Raw genomic sequence first — 15,527 nt, forward strand, 5'->3', positions numbered from 1 at the left:
ACTGCCAGATGCTTCAGTATTCTATTTACTATTGCAAAAGAAAATATATGGACAGTTAAATTATGACAGGCCATTCACTTTAAGATGCATTACAAATCCAATTTCAAAGCTATTAAAATATGACAAAAAGCATGTCTTAGAAACACTGAAATGTAATCATAAGAAAATACAATTAGTTACTATGTATATGAAAACTTTGTAACATCACCAGACATCAAGGAAATCTTAAAATGAACATGAAACACTATTTTGTCTACAGGTTTCAAGTTTCATTCCTTTTAGAAATTACTGCCTTAAGTAAAAACCCACACAGAAATTTCCCGAATTTTAGTTTCTTCATACCATTTAGCCCAGTGATTTCTCTTTGACAGGCCCCAGGAAATGATGGTAGAGTAAATTTGTAGAATGATACTATTTATGTGGCCATTTTATGGTCAGGAATTTTTGGTGTCTCTTAAGAGCATTTGAGTTTCTCTGCATTTCTCCAGTATCCAGATCGTCTTAAACTATGTTTTGTGCCTATTCGGTGAATTTGGCCCAAGTTTACTGAAAACCCAGCTTCATATTTTAGAAGTCAGTAAATTTCAAGATAAGTGGCAGTTTGGGGTCGTTGGTGAAGACTTTAGATAAAGTGAACTTTTGCTTTGAGCTCAGGTACCAACTGCACACCACAGGACTGAAACTACTCTTTTGAAACGAGGAGGACCACCTAGAAGACATCACCCTGATCTGACACCTTTCACCAAACTATATGAAAGTGTACATGATATAATTGTAGTAACAGATGACTTAACAAGAAAAAAAAAGGTGAAGATATCCATATAAACACCAAGAATTCAAACAAAATATTATCAACACCTGAAGTCCCTCTTCAGGGACCACTCTCTATTACTACTCCTGTCCTCAAAAGTAGCCTCATCCTGACTTCTTTCTTTGATTTGTCATAAAAACAAACATAGTTCCCTTGGAAGTACAGTTTTTATAGTTTTTATCCAGATATATGCACAGAAGTGGAATTGCTGGATCATATTTTGTTGTTCAGTTGCAATAGTAGAATGCTATGTGACCCCATGGACACCAAGGCACCAGGCTTCCCTGTTCTTCACTGTCTCCCTGAGTTTGCTTACAATCATGTCCATTGAGTCAATGATGCCATCCTATCATCTCATCCTCTGTTGCCCCCTTCTCCTTTAGCCTTCAGTCTCCAAGCATAAGGGTCTTTTCCAGTGAGTCAGCTCTTTGCATCAGGTGGCCAAAGTATTGGAGCTTCAGCTTCAACATCCATCCTTCCAATGAATATTCAGGACTGATTTCCTTTAGGATTGACTGGTTTGATCTCTGCAATCCAAGAGACTCTTAAGAGTCTTCTCCATCACCACAATTTGAAAGCCTCAGTTCTTTGGCACTTAGTCTTCTTTATGGTCCAACTTTCACATCTGTACATGACTACGGGAACCATAGCTTTGAATATATAGACCTTTGTTGGCAAAGTGATGGCTCTGTTTTTTAATATGTTGTCTAAGTATGTGATAGCTTTTCTTCTAAGGAGCAAGCATCTTTTAACTTCATGGCTGTAGTCACTGTCTGGAGCCCAAGAAATGTTATATTGTATTACCTGTTATAAAACAAGCTTCTTTTAGGAAAATCAAAAGTTGTATGGTCATACCTCAAAAAGCTAGTAAATAGTTATTTTTCTCAACAAAGATCTTTATCTGAAGTCAAAACACAGAAGAATTATTGAAGTCTTGGTTCTTCAAGAGTAGTACTTAAGTAGAACAAATTAGACCATGGAGGCCTTCACTCAATAGGGCCTAATTCTCTCCTTGAGCCCGTGTGTCAAATACTCACAGTTGATAGTACTTTGTGTCATAAAGTCTGGGATAAAACTAACTTAGTTTAAATTAAAATGTTAAGACTGTGTTTCATGTGTGAGGGGAAGCATCTGAGGTTTTCTGGTAACAATTTTAGGATGCTTCTCTGTAGGACCTTTGATAGGGAAAGGAGGTAATGGGTAGCTCAAGCCATATTCAGTTTTCCTTTATGTCCTCTTTCTGGTTAATAAGATGTTTATCCTCCTCTTGAGTTCATTCGCTCAGTTATGTCCGACTCTTTGACCCCCATCGACCCCATGGACTGCAGCACGCCAGGCCTCCCTGTCCATCACCAACTCCTGGAGCTTGTTCAGATTCATGTTCATTGAGTTGGTGATGCCATCCAACCATCTCATCCTCTGTCATCCCCTTCTCCTCCTGTCTTTCCCAGCATCAGGGTCTTTTCCAATGAGTCAGTTCTTCGCATCAGGTGCCAAAGTATCGGAGCTTCAGATTCAGCATCAGTCCTTCCAATGAGTATTCGGGACTGATTTCCTTTAGGATGAACTGGTTTGATCTCCTTGCAGTCCAAGGGACTCTCAAGAGTCTTCTCCAACAGCACAGTTCAGAAGTATCAATTCTTCGGCGCTCAGCTTTCTTTATGGTCCAGCTCTTACATCCATCCATGACTAGTGAAAAATCCTCTTAGTGAGCGGTTAAGAAACCCTAGAAAGGGAGTTCTAGTTCTGAATAGTTCACCCTGGATTCATATTTGACACCAACCATGCCCCTGGGTTTGAACACTGGAGCAGGTAGATTTTGAAGCTCTTCACCTTAAGAAAAACCATGCCTTGGCTGGTAGAAACCAGAGAGACAGAGAAATAACATTTGGAGGCTTAATACAAATTGTTGAGTGAACACTAATGCAAAATCAGACCTAATAATTCTACCTGTAGAATTTGACTACTTAACATATATACATTATTTCCAAACATTATTTTTTTTTAATTCAAAAGGCTGGAGGCCTAATTTTTAAGTGCTTTATTGAGGCATAATTCATGGCTGTGCAATTCGCCATTTTTATTGTAAACAGCAGTAGCTTTCAGGAAATTCAGTGTTGTAGAACCATCATCATAATCATTTTAGAGCCTTGTCATCATCCAAAAACACACCTTTTACTCATAGCCGTCAATTCCCACTACTGTCCAACCTCTCCTAATTGTGGACACAATGAATCTACTTTCTATCACTGTAGGTTTGCTTGTTCCACAGTGGAGAGCTTGTCTACTCCATAAATGGAATTATACAATATGTGGTGCTCTTGAATGACTTCTCTCACTTACCATAAGTTTGTAAACCCTAACAGTGAATCATACAGAATTTGGTTTCTTGTAGCTGTAAGACTGTGAAGGTGGCAAGTGTGAAGGTTGACTGCTTTTGCCCACGGATGCCCTAGATCCCAGCAGCGGTTCCTGCCATTCCTCAGAAGACCACCAGAGGGTGGTGTGTAGCTGCTTCTGACAAGCACACTGTCCCATTCGAAAGTGGTTCCTTTCCAAGTTCAGTCAGTTCAGTCGCACAGTCCTGTCTGACTATTTGCGACTTGGTGGACTGCAGCACGCCAGGCTTCCCTGTCCATCACAGACTCCTCTAGCCTCCTCAAACTCATGTCCATAGAGTGGGTGATACCATCCAACCATCTCATCTTCATTCGTCCCCATCTGCCTTCAGTCTTTCCCAGCACCAGGGTCTTTTCCAGTGAGTCAGTTCTTCACATCAGGTGGCCAAAGTATTGGAATTTCAGCTTAGCATCAGTTCTTTCAATGAATATTCAGGATTGATTTCCTTTTGGATGGACTGGTTGGATCTCCTTGCAGTCCACGGGACTCTCAAGAGTTTTCTCCAACACCACAGTTCAAAAGCATCAATTCTTCTGTTCTCAGCTTTCTCTATAGTCCAAGTCTCACATCCATACATGACTACTGGAAAAACCACATCTCTGACTAGATGGGCCGTTGTCAGCAAAGTAATGTCTCCACTTTTAATATGCTGTCCAGATTGGTCATAGCTTTTCTTCCAAGGAGCAAGCAACTTTTAATTTCACAGCTGCATTCACCATCTGCAGTGATTTTGAAGCCCAGGAAAATAAAGTCTGTCGCTGTTTCCATTGTTTCGCCATCTATTTGCCATGAAGTGATGGGACCAGATGCCATGATCTTAGCTTTTTGAATTGCTGGCGACGGAATGAAACACCAACACTGCAGAGTGGTTTGAATCTTTATATTTTAACACTTGTTTTTTATAGCTGCTTTATTTTATATCCATTGCACAACAACCTACAGGGCAAGTTGCCAAGCACTATGATTTAGAGACTATACAGTGCACAGGCGCAAGGCAAGATAACCTTTACCTTGACTTATTTACTGCAGCCAAGACTTTGTTTTGGGGAACTTTTTTAATCAACTTAGAATCTGTTTTGTCCCTGGGTCTGTTCCTTTTGAGGAATCAGAGAAACATCTTTGTGTGCAAGAAATGTTTTTTTTTTCACGGGAACAAACAGGATTCTTAGCTGAACATCTCATTTGCAAGAATGTTCAGCCCTGGTTGAGAGTCTCGTTTGCAAGCACTTCTTAACCTTTCTTATCCCTAGTTCCCTACACTGGGCAGAACATCTCATTTGCAAGAATGTTCAGCCCTGGTTGAGAGTCTCGTTTGCAAGCACTTTTCAACCTTCTTTATACCTTGTTCCCTACATTGAATGTCGAGTTTTAAGCCAACTTTTTTACTCTCTTCTTTCACTGTCATCAACAGGCTCTTCAGTTCCTCTTCACTTTCTGCCATAAGGGTGGTGTCATCTGCATATCTGACGTTTGACATTTCTCCTGTCAGTCTTGATTCCAGGTGAAAACCTTTCCAATATAGCCTTCATCAAAACAGTTTTTATGAACTTAGGGGAATTCTTTAAGGTATTTTTGTTTGATTTTGTCTTCAACCTCATTTGGAAGCTAATTAAAATTGCATCTAGTGATAAGTTGAGCAACTGACTGAAAGTTATTTCTTGTGATACATACAAGCATTTAATTTTATGTGTTCACCTCTTTTCTCTGTCCACCTTTGTCCCTTCCTCTCGATGTCTATACACAGCTATTTATAGGTATATCATATTTCACAATCTATATAGTTTATTAGATATATATTTCAATCACATTGCCCTTTTTTGTGTGATTTGGATCTTTGGGTGTGACGGATCTGTGTCCTTGAAAATGAAGTTTCTAATTGTGGAAGAAAGGAGAAAAGATGTCACAGAGAAGTTAAGTAGAAATGTCAAAGTTCTCAGTTTGATTGGATATATCTGTAGACAACTGCCAGAATATTTTACCATACATATGATATCTAGCTCTTCCCACTGAGAAGACCTAGAAAACAATGATCAAATCAGAAGTAAGGATTCCCAACATCCTACTGTTCCATATTTAATATTCAATGCCATTTTCCAATAAAAGAAACCAAAGCTTATTGGAGAAATGACTGATTCTAGTCCTAAGCAGGAGATTCACAAGAGTAACTTGAAGCATCTTGCCAAACCAGATAATGGGAAGCATTAAGAGTACAAGTTCAGTTCAGATCAGTCGCTCAGTTGTGTCTGACTCTTTGCGACCCCATGAATCACAGCATGCCAGGCCTCCCTGTCCATCACCATCTCCCAGAGTTCACTCAGACTCACGTCCATCGAGTCCGTGATACCATCCAGCCATTTCATCCTTGGTCATCCCCTTCTCCTCCTGCCCCCAATCCCTACCAGCATCAGGGTCTTTTCCATGGAGTCAACTCTTCGCATGAAGTGGCCAAAGTACTGGAGCTTCAGCTTTAGCATGATTCCTTCCAAAGAAATCCCAGGGCTGATCTCCTTCAGAATGGACTGGTTGGATCTCCTTGCAGTCCAAGGGACTCTCAAGAGTCTTCTCCAACATCACAGTTCAAAAGCATCAATTCTTCGACGCTCAGCATTCTCCACAGTCCAACTCTCACATCCATACATGACCACAGGAAAAACCATAGCCTTGACTAGACGGACCTTTGTTGGCAAAGTAATGTCTCTGCTTTTGAAAATACTATCTAGGTTGGTCATAACTTTTCTTCCAAGGAGTAAGTGTCTTTTAATTTCATGGCTGCAGTCACCATCTGCAGTGATTTTGGAGCCCAGAAAAATAAAGTCTGACACTGTTTCCACTGTTTCCCCATCTATTTCCCATGAAGTGATGGGACCAGATGCCATGATCTTCGTTTTCTGAATGTTGAGCTATAAACCAACTTTTTCACTCTCTTTCACTTTCATCAAGAGGCTTTTTAGCTCCTCTTCACTTTCTGCCATAAGGGTGGTGTCATCTGCATATCTGAGGTGACTGATATTTGTCCCAGCAATCTTGATTCCAGCTTGTGTTTCTTCCAGTCCAGCATTTCTCATGATGTACTCTGCATATAAGTTAAATAAGCAGGGTGACAATATACAGCCTTGACATACTCCTTTTCCTATTTGGAACCAGTCTGTTGTTCCATGTCCAGTTCTAACTGCTGCTTCCTGACCTGCATACAGATTTCTCAAGAGGCAGGTCAGGTGGTCTGATATTCCCATCTCTTTCAGAATTTTCTACAGTTTATTGTGATCCATACAGTCAAAGGCTTTGGCATAGTCAAGAAAGCAGAAATAGATGTTTTTCTGGAACTCTCTTGCTTTTTTCCATGATCCAGCAGATGTTGGCAATTTGATCTCTGGTTCCTCTGCCTTTTCTAAAACCAGCTGGAACATCAGGGAGTTCACGGTTCACGTATTGCTGAAGCCTGACTTGGAGAATTTTGAGCATTACTTTACTAGCATGTGAGATGAGTGCAATTGTGCAGTAGTTTGAGCATTCCTTGGCATTGCCTTTCTTTGGGATTGGAATGAAAACTGACCTTTTCCAGTCCTGTGGCCACTGCTGAGTTTTCCAAATTTGCTGGCATATTGAGTGCAGCACTTTCACAGCATCCTCTTTCAGGATTTGAAACAGCTCAACTGGAATTCCATCACCTCCACTAGCTTTGTTTGTAGTGATGCTTTCTAATGCCTGCTTGACTTCACATTCCAAGATGTCTGGCTCTAGATGAGTGATCACATCATCATGATTATCTGGGTCTTGAAGATCTTTTTTGTACAGTTCTTCTGTGTATTCTTGCCACCTCTTCTTAATATCTTCTGCTTCTGTTAGGTCCAGACTATTTCTGTCCTTTATCGAGCCCATCTTTGCCTGAAATGTTCCCTTGGTATCTCTAATTTTCTTAAAGAGATCTCTAGTCTTTCCCATTCTGTTGTTTTCCTCGATTTCTTTGCATTGATCACTCAAGAAGGCTTTCTTATCTCTTCTTGCTATTCTTTGGAGCTCTGCATTCAGATGCTTATATCTTTCCTTTTCTCCTTTGCTTTTTGCCTCTCTTCTTTTCACAGCTATTTGTAAGCCCTCCCCAGACAGCCATTTTGCTTTTTTGCATTTCTTTTCCATGGGGATAGTCTTGATCCCTGTCTCCTGTACAATATCACGAACCTCATTCCATAGTTCATCAGGCACTCTATCTATCAGATCTAGGTCCTTAAATCTATTTCTCACTTCCACTGTATAATCATTAGGGATTTTATTTAGGTCTAGCGGTTTTCCCTATTTTCTTCAATTTGAGTCTGAATCTGGTAATAAGGAGTTCATGATCTGAGCCACAGTCAGCTCCTGGTCTCGTTTTCATTGACTGTCTAGAGTTTCTCCATCTTTGGCTGCAAAGAATATAATCAATCTGATTTCAGTGTTGACCATTTGGTGATGTCCATGTGTAGAGTCTTCTCTTGTGTTGTTGGAAGAGGGTATTTGCTATGACCAGTGCATTTTCTTGGCAAAACTCTATTAGTCTTTGTCCTGCTTCATTCTGCATTCCAAGGCCAAATTTTCCTGTTACTCCAGGTGTTTCTTGACTTCCTACTTTTGCATTCCAGTCCCCTATAATGAAAAGGACATCTTTTTTGGGTGTTAGTTCTAAAAGGTCTTGTAGGTCTTCATAAAATCTTTCAACTTCAGTTTCTTCAGTGTTACTGGTTGGGGCATAGACTTGGATAACTGTGATATTGAATGGTTTGCCTTGGAGACGAACAGAGATCATTCTGTCGTTTTTGAGATTGCATCCAAGTACTGCATTTCGGACTCTTTTGTTGACCATGATGGCTACTTCATTTCTTCTGAGGGATTCCTGCCCGCAGTAGTAGATATACAGGTCATCTGAGTTAAATTCACCCATTCCATTCCATTTTAGTTCGCTGACTCCTAGAATGTCGACGTTCACCCTTGCCATCTCTTGTTTGATCACTTCCAATTTGCCTTGATTCATGGACCTGACATTCCAGGTTCCTATGCAATATTGCTCTTTACAGCATCAGACCTTGCTTCTATCACCAGTCACATCCACAGCTGGGTATTGTTTTTGCTTTGGCTCCATCCCTTCATTCTTTCTGGAGTTATTTCTCCACTGATCTCCAGTAGCATATTGGGCACCTAATGACCTGGGGAGTTCTTCTTTTGGTATCCTATCATTTTGCCATCATTTTGCCTTTTCATACTGTTCATGGGGTTCTCAAGGCAAGAATACTGAAATGGCTTGCCATTCCCTTCTCCAGTGGGCCACATTCTGTCAGACCTCTCCACCATGACCCACCCGTCTTGGGTTGCCCTGCAGGCATGGCTTGGTTTCATTGAGTTAGACAAGGCTGTGGTCCTAGTGTGATTAGATTGACTAGTTTTCTGTGAGTATGGTTTCAGTGTGTCTGCCCTCTGATGCCCTCTTGCAGCACCTACCATCTTACTTGGGTTTCTCTTACCTTGGGCGTGGGGTATCGCTTCATGGCTGCTCCAGCAAAGCACAGCCGCTGCTCCTTACCTTGAACGAGGGTTATCTCCTTACCACCGCCGTTTCTGACCTTCAATGTGGGATAGCTCCTCTAGGCCCTCCTGTGCCTGCGCAGCCACTGCTCCTCGGGTTGATCCTCCTGGTCGCCGGCCCTGGCCTCGGGTGTGGGTGGCTCCTCCCAGCTGCCGCCCCTGGGCTCGGACGCTGGGTAGCTCCTCCCGGCCGCCACTGACCTCGGACGCAGGGGTCATATCAAAAGTACTTGAACAGATTTCAGGTGTTGAAAGATGGGGCAGTTTCAGTTCAGTTCAGTCACTCAGTCGTGTCCGACTCTTGGTGACCCCATGAAATGCAGCACACCAGGGCCTCCCTGTCCATCACCAACTCCCAGAGTTCACACAAACTCATGTCCATTGAGTCAGTGATGCCATCTAAGCATCTCATCTTCTGTCATCCCTTTCTCTTTCTGCCTTTGACCTTTCCCAGCATCAGGGTCTTTTCAAATGAGTCAGCTCTTCGCATCAGGTGGCAAAACTATTGGAGTTTCAGCTTCAACATCAGTCCCTCCAATGAACACCCAGGACTGATCTCCTTTAGGATGGACTGGTTCGATCTCCTCACAGTCCAAGGGACTCTGAAGAGTCTTCTTCAACACCACAGTTCAAAAGCATCAATTCTTCTGGGCTCAGCTTTCTTTAGAGTCCAACTCTCACATCCATACCTGACTACTGGAAAAACCATAGCTTTGACGAGACAGACCTTTGTTGACAAAGTAATGTCTCTGCTTTTTAATATGCTATCTAGGTGGCTGCAATCACCATCTGCAGTGATTTTAGAGCCCCCAAAATAAAGTCAGCCACTGTTTCCACTGGTTCCCCTTCTATTTGCCATGAAATGATGAGACCGGATGCCATGGTCACAGTTTTCTGAATGGTCATCTTTAAGCCAACTTTTTCACTCTCTTTTTCAGTTTCATCAAGAGGCTCTTGAGTTCTTCTTCACTTTCTGCCATAAGGGTGATGTCATCTGTGTATCTTAGGTCATTGATATTTCTCTTGGCAATCTTGATTCCAGCTTGTAGTTCTTCCAGCCCTGTTGGGAGCCGCATTAGGCATTACTGACAAAATAGAGGCATGGCCTGAAACCCCCTCCCTTTGTTCCGTAGGCATGGACCTGGAATGAAGGAGTTAGGCTTCGTGATTCTGACTTGTTTTTTCCTTTCCTTGGCTGAATTGACTGAAGAGAATATTAAGGTGCTTAATGTTTTTGAGAGGAGCATGAGAAGGCATAAAGCCTTCTGCAGCTGTGCTCAAAGAATAATTCATAAAGTTAATCACTGACATTTGTTCAAGGACTTTTACAAAAGAGTGTTCCAGGGTGAGCATGGAGGCCGCAGCTTGAGACCATGGGAGGGATTCCTATCTGAAGCCTCTTTGTGAGAAAAGTGTTAATGGCAAAAGAGTTTGCTGAATTTAGGGCTTAGGAATAATTAAAATAGTTAGAAGCTAAAGACTTAAGGATTGCTGTAATGTTACAATATTCTACTATAGCTTATAAAAATTAGGGACTTTAGAGATATTATTAGCTAGAAGCCCTTTCTAAGAAATAGTGAGCTTAGGATACTAGGGGCAAACAGGACTTAGAAAGATAAGAATTAAACTGAGGAATGTGGTATGCAGCCCAGACATTGGCATGAGTTACAGTGTATTCACAAGGACACATGAGAAGAAGTAGATAAGAGAATCACTGAGGAAGAAACTCCTTTTGAGGGGCAACAATGATTTTTGGAATAAAATAAATCTGGGTCAGTGGGAACTAAAAATATCAAACCTCTGACCTAATGCTTTTGTAAAATTATAAAAGAGAATCATAAGCTTGAAATAAACAGGCAGTCCAAAAAAACTGAGAGGCTGCCTCAGTTTCTCGCCGACACCACCCATCCCTTCAGGTTGAATCCCTGGCTGCTGGAGCTGGACTCTGGCACAGCTCAGCGTTTCTCATGATGTACTCTGCATGTAAGTTAAATAAGCAGGGTGACAATATACAGCCTTGACATACTCCTTTTCCTGTTTGGAACCAGTCCGTTGTTCCATGTCCAGTTCTAACTATTGCTTCCTGACCTACATACAAGTTTCTCAAGAGGCAGGTCAGGGGGTCTGGTATTCCCATGTCTTGAAGAATTTCCCACAGTTTCTTGTGATCCACACAGTCAAAGACTTTGGCATAGTCAATAAAGGAGACGTAGATGTTTTTTCTGGAACTCTCTTGCTTTTTCCATGATCCAATGGATGTTGGCAATGTGATCTGATTCCTCTGGCTTTTCTAAATCCAGCTTGAACATCTAGAAGCTCACGGTTCACATACTGTTGAAGCCTGGCTTGGAGAATTTGGAGCATTACTTTGCTAGTGTGTGAGATGAGTGCAATTGTGTGGTAGTTTGAGCATTCTTTGGCATTGCCTTTCTTTGGGATTGGAATGAAAACCGACCTTTTCCAGTCCTGTGGCCTCTGCTGAGTTTTCCAAATTTGCTGGCATATTGAGTTCAGCACTTTCACAGCATCATGTTTTAGGATTTGAAATAGCTCCCCAGGAATTCCATCACCTCCACTAGCTTTGTTCGTAGCGATGTTTCCTAAGGCCCACATGACTTCACATCCCAAGATGTCTGGCTCTAGGTGAGTGATCACACTATCTGCCATTAGAGCAGTGTTATCTGCATATATGAGGTTGTTGATATTTCTCCAGGCAATCTTGATTCCACCTTGTGCTTCATCCAGCCCAGCATTTCGCATGATGTACTGTGCCTAGAAGTTAAATAAGCAGAATGACAATACAAGCCTTGATGTTCTCCTTTGCCAGTTTTCATGCAGTTTGTTGTTCCACGTTCAGTTCTAACTGTTGCTTCTTGACCTGTATACAGTTTTCTCATGAGGCAGGTAATGTTTTCTGCTATTCCCATCTCTTTAAGAATTTTCCACAATTTGTTGTGATCCACCAGGCCTTCCTGGTGGCTCAGCTGGTAAAGAATCTGCCTGCAATGTGGGAGACATGGGTTTGATCCCTGGTTTGGGACGATCTCCCAGAGAAGGGTAAAGGCTACCCACTCCAGTGTTCTGGCTGGAGAATGCATGGACCGTATAGTTCATGTTCTCACAAAGACTTGGAAATGACCGAGAGAATTTGACTGACAGAGTTAAAGGCTTCGTTTTGTGTAGTCACTGAAGCAGAAGTAGATGTTCCTCTGGAGTTACCTGCTTTTCTATGATCCAGCGGATGTTGGCAGCTGGATCTCTTGTTCCTCTGCCTTTGAAATCCATGTTGTTCATCTGGAATTTCTTGGTTCATTTAATGTTGACCTAGCTGGAAGAATTTTGAGCATTAACTTTCTAGCCTGTGAAATGAGCACAGTTAAGTGGTAGTTTGAAGATTCTTTTGCATTGCCTTTTGTGGGATTGGAATGAAACCTGAACTTTTCCAGCCGTGTGGCTACTGCTGAGTTTTCCAAATTTGCTGGCATATTAAGTGCAGCACTTTAACAGTATCATGTTAAATACCTCAGTGGAGGGATCTATCCCCTTCAGAAGCTTTATTTGTAGTAATGCTTCCTAAGACCCGCTTGACTTCATACTCAAGGATGTCTGGCTCTAGGTGAGTGACCATCCCATGTAGTTGTCCAGGTCATTAATACCTATTTTGTACAATTCTTCTCTGTATTCTTGCCTATTCTTAATACCTTCTCCTTCTGTTAGGTCCACACCATTTCTGTCCTTTATTGTGCCCACCTGGGCATGAAATGTACCCTTAGTATCTCTAGTTATCTTGAATAGATCTCAGGTCTTTCCCTTCTATTGCTTTCCTCTGTTTCTTTGCATTTTTCCCTTAAGGTTTCTTACCTCTCTTTGCTATTTTTTGGACCCCTGATTTAACATGGTTACATGTTTTGTTTCTCTTCGTTTCTGAGGTATTTGTAAGGCCTTCTCAGACAAATCAGAACTTACAGCCATTTCTCAATGGGATTACTTTTGTGTGCTTCTTTGCTTTTAAATTGTGTGCATTTCTTATATATTTTGGATATGAACCCTTATTAGACATGAGAATTGCCAATATTTTCTCCATTTCCTACTTCAGTTTTCATTTTATTGATGGTTCCCCTGCAGACACTTTTGAGTTTGATGTAGTCTCACTTGTTCTGTTTTCCTTTCACTTCTTTTGCTTTTGGAATTGCATCCAAACTTCATCGCCAAGACTGATGTACAGGAATATGGCATCATTTTATGGTTTCAGTTCTTTGATTCAAGGTTTTAATCCATTAGCAATTAGGAAGCCTTAGGGGCAGTGTTCCTCTGGCCTCTAGAGAGTGAGCGCAGGTTATATACACACACACCAGAGCACAGTGAATATGAAAAGGACTTCGGGGTGGGAACAAAAGAGGGACAGATATGAGGAAGGTAATAAGAAGAATATACAGGGGCTGGAGGCACTGCCTGCCTGCGACACGGACTCCCACATTTTCCAGGTCTTGTCCCACCGATGTCTGAGGACCTCCCTAAAGTTCATGTGGGCATCATCCCCGGTGTGCAGGTGGGGACCCGGCCAGGCTTTGAGAGACACAAGGACTCATCCAGGATGGAGAACAGGTAGGAAATGAGGCGGGACTGGACCCAGGTCTGTCTCCTCAGAGCTGCACACAGACCCTGCCCCAGAGCTGTGTGGAGGGCTGTGTGGAGCAACTGTGTGAGACCCGCGGCTGCAGGGATGAGGGATGAGCAGTCAGTATCCCGAGGATTGTGTGCAGAGGTGTCAACTGTCAGTTCAAGGAAGGGGCCCCCCGAGGTGAAGTCACTTCCTTGAGAGCAGACCCTAACAGAACTCGGAACCCTGTCACCAGGCACCCACCTCCTAGCAACAGCACCACAGCCAGTTGGGCTCACTTGGCTGGAGAGACTTCATCCAGAAGGATGTTCTCCAATTGTGTCTCAACTGACCAGGGCTTCTGCTTCAGGAAACCCTGGAGGGAGAGGTTCTTCAGATGTTTCAGGCGATTCAGTGCTCAACCCGGATGCCTCTGGTCCTTTACTAGGAGGTCACCTAAGGTAATCCCAGGCAACCTAGAGCTGGCCACATCAGGCCTGGCCGCCACTGGGAGCCCTCCCTGGGCAGGGCCAGCTGCCCTCATCTCCATGTAGGGGGAAGTGGAACTTGAGGGGAGGTTCTCCCTCTGAGCAGGAACAGGTTGGTGGGCCCGTGGGTACCTGGTGGTCCTGTCACAGTCACACCTGAGGACAGGCTGGCAGTGGGGAAACAGGATCCCTGAGGTGCTCTTCTCTGTGCCAGTGTGGATCCAAGGCCCTCAGGTGGTCAAGTGTCTGCATCCTCGGTGGAGGTCTGTGAGGAGAATGGTGGGCGTGTGTCTGGAGGGAGATGTCTGGGGGTCTGAGAAGCATCACAGGCAGCTGGCCGATGCCCTGAGACTTTCTGCCTGGCTGCTGGGCACTTGTTCACAGGGCTCCTCATGGGACTGCAGACAGGAGCCGGTCCACGGAGCACCCTGCTCCATCTCCCTGCATGAGGTGCCAGAGCCCCATACCAGCAACAGAGCCCAGGTCGGGCACAGGGTGAGTTTTAGCCAGGAGGCGATCCTATGCCCAGGAGGTTGCGGGTCCCAGAGCCACCTTGGCCCTCCCCTGGGTCCCTCCTAGAGTCCTGCTCCTTAAGGAACCTGGGACTGTCATCTCTGCAAGGCGCCCTCACGGGCCAGGCCCCACCTGTCCAGATGCAAAATCACTGTTCACCTCCATGTGGGAATCTCAGAAGGAGATTGTGATAGGATTTCACTTCATGTTCCCCAAGGAGCCTCTCCGCATGTTTCCATGGTGTATTCTGTATTAACTCCATCCCAGGTATCCATGTGGGCCTGAGAATCCTAATGCCTCTCAGCCCAGGTTCAGCCCCTCTCACCCCAGTTCTCATCCCCAGAATGGGATGTTGTGGTCACCACCACAGGGATGATGCAGTTAACACACAGGGATCTGTCCATACAAATTGCCTCAAGATGCTAACACACGTAACCATGGCCCCGCGCCAGTTCACTCATGATGCCAGGACGATTATTCTACGGAGGGCATTGCTGCCCCTCCTCCTGTCATGAGTCCTGGAGGCTTGGGGACTGAGTCTGAGCTCCAGCACGTGCCTTCCTGGAGTCTTTGGTGCCGCCTCTGACTCGTGTCTCTGCTGTGTTCCACCCTAGGGGGAAAGTGTGTCCACAGGGGACAGGAATGAGACCTGCAGGGTGTGGAGCGTCCTGAGACGCAGACTGGAGACGTTGGTGGGCAAGCTGGTGCCTGCCTTCCTGGGCGGTGACCCTGCCTACCTCCCCACATTCCCGGGCACCTACAGGGCTTTCGGCACCCCCAGCAGGTGCTGGACCTTCCCTTCACGAGGGGAGCACTCCCCCTCCCCCACTGGGTACTCGGGGAGACCTGGCCACCGTCCAGCTGTGAGTCGTGGGAATGTCTCTCCACCTCTGTGAGCCCCAGTTGGCCCCCCTCTGCACTTGAGGGGAAAGGGAGGAGCAGCCCCCTGGGGGGACTACGTGGGTGCATGCTGGAAAGTGGTTTCTGGGAACTTGGGCCCCTGGAATGGCTGTGGTTGTGCTGAGACATCACGTTCCTCCTCCCCTCGAGGAAGCCTCTGTCTCCATTGTCTCTGAGCCTTTGACTTGGGCCCAAAGCATTTTCCCAATTGCAAGGTGAGGTGTAAGTGGTGCCCTGTCCTGGGAGAGTGAGAGCAAGGTCC

This window comes from Capricornis sumatraensis, chromosome 10 (genome assembly GCF_032405125.1).
Source record: "Capricornis sumatraensis isolate serow.1 chromosome 10, serow.2, whole genome shotgun sequence".
Taxonomy (NCBI): domain Eukaryota; kingdom Metazoa; phylum Chordata; class Mammalia; order Artiodactyla; family Bovidae; genus Capricornis; species Capricornis sumatraensis.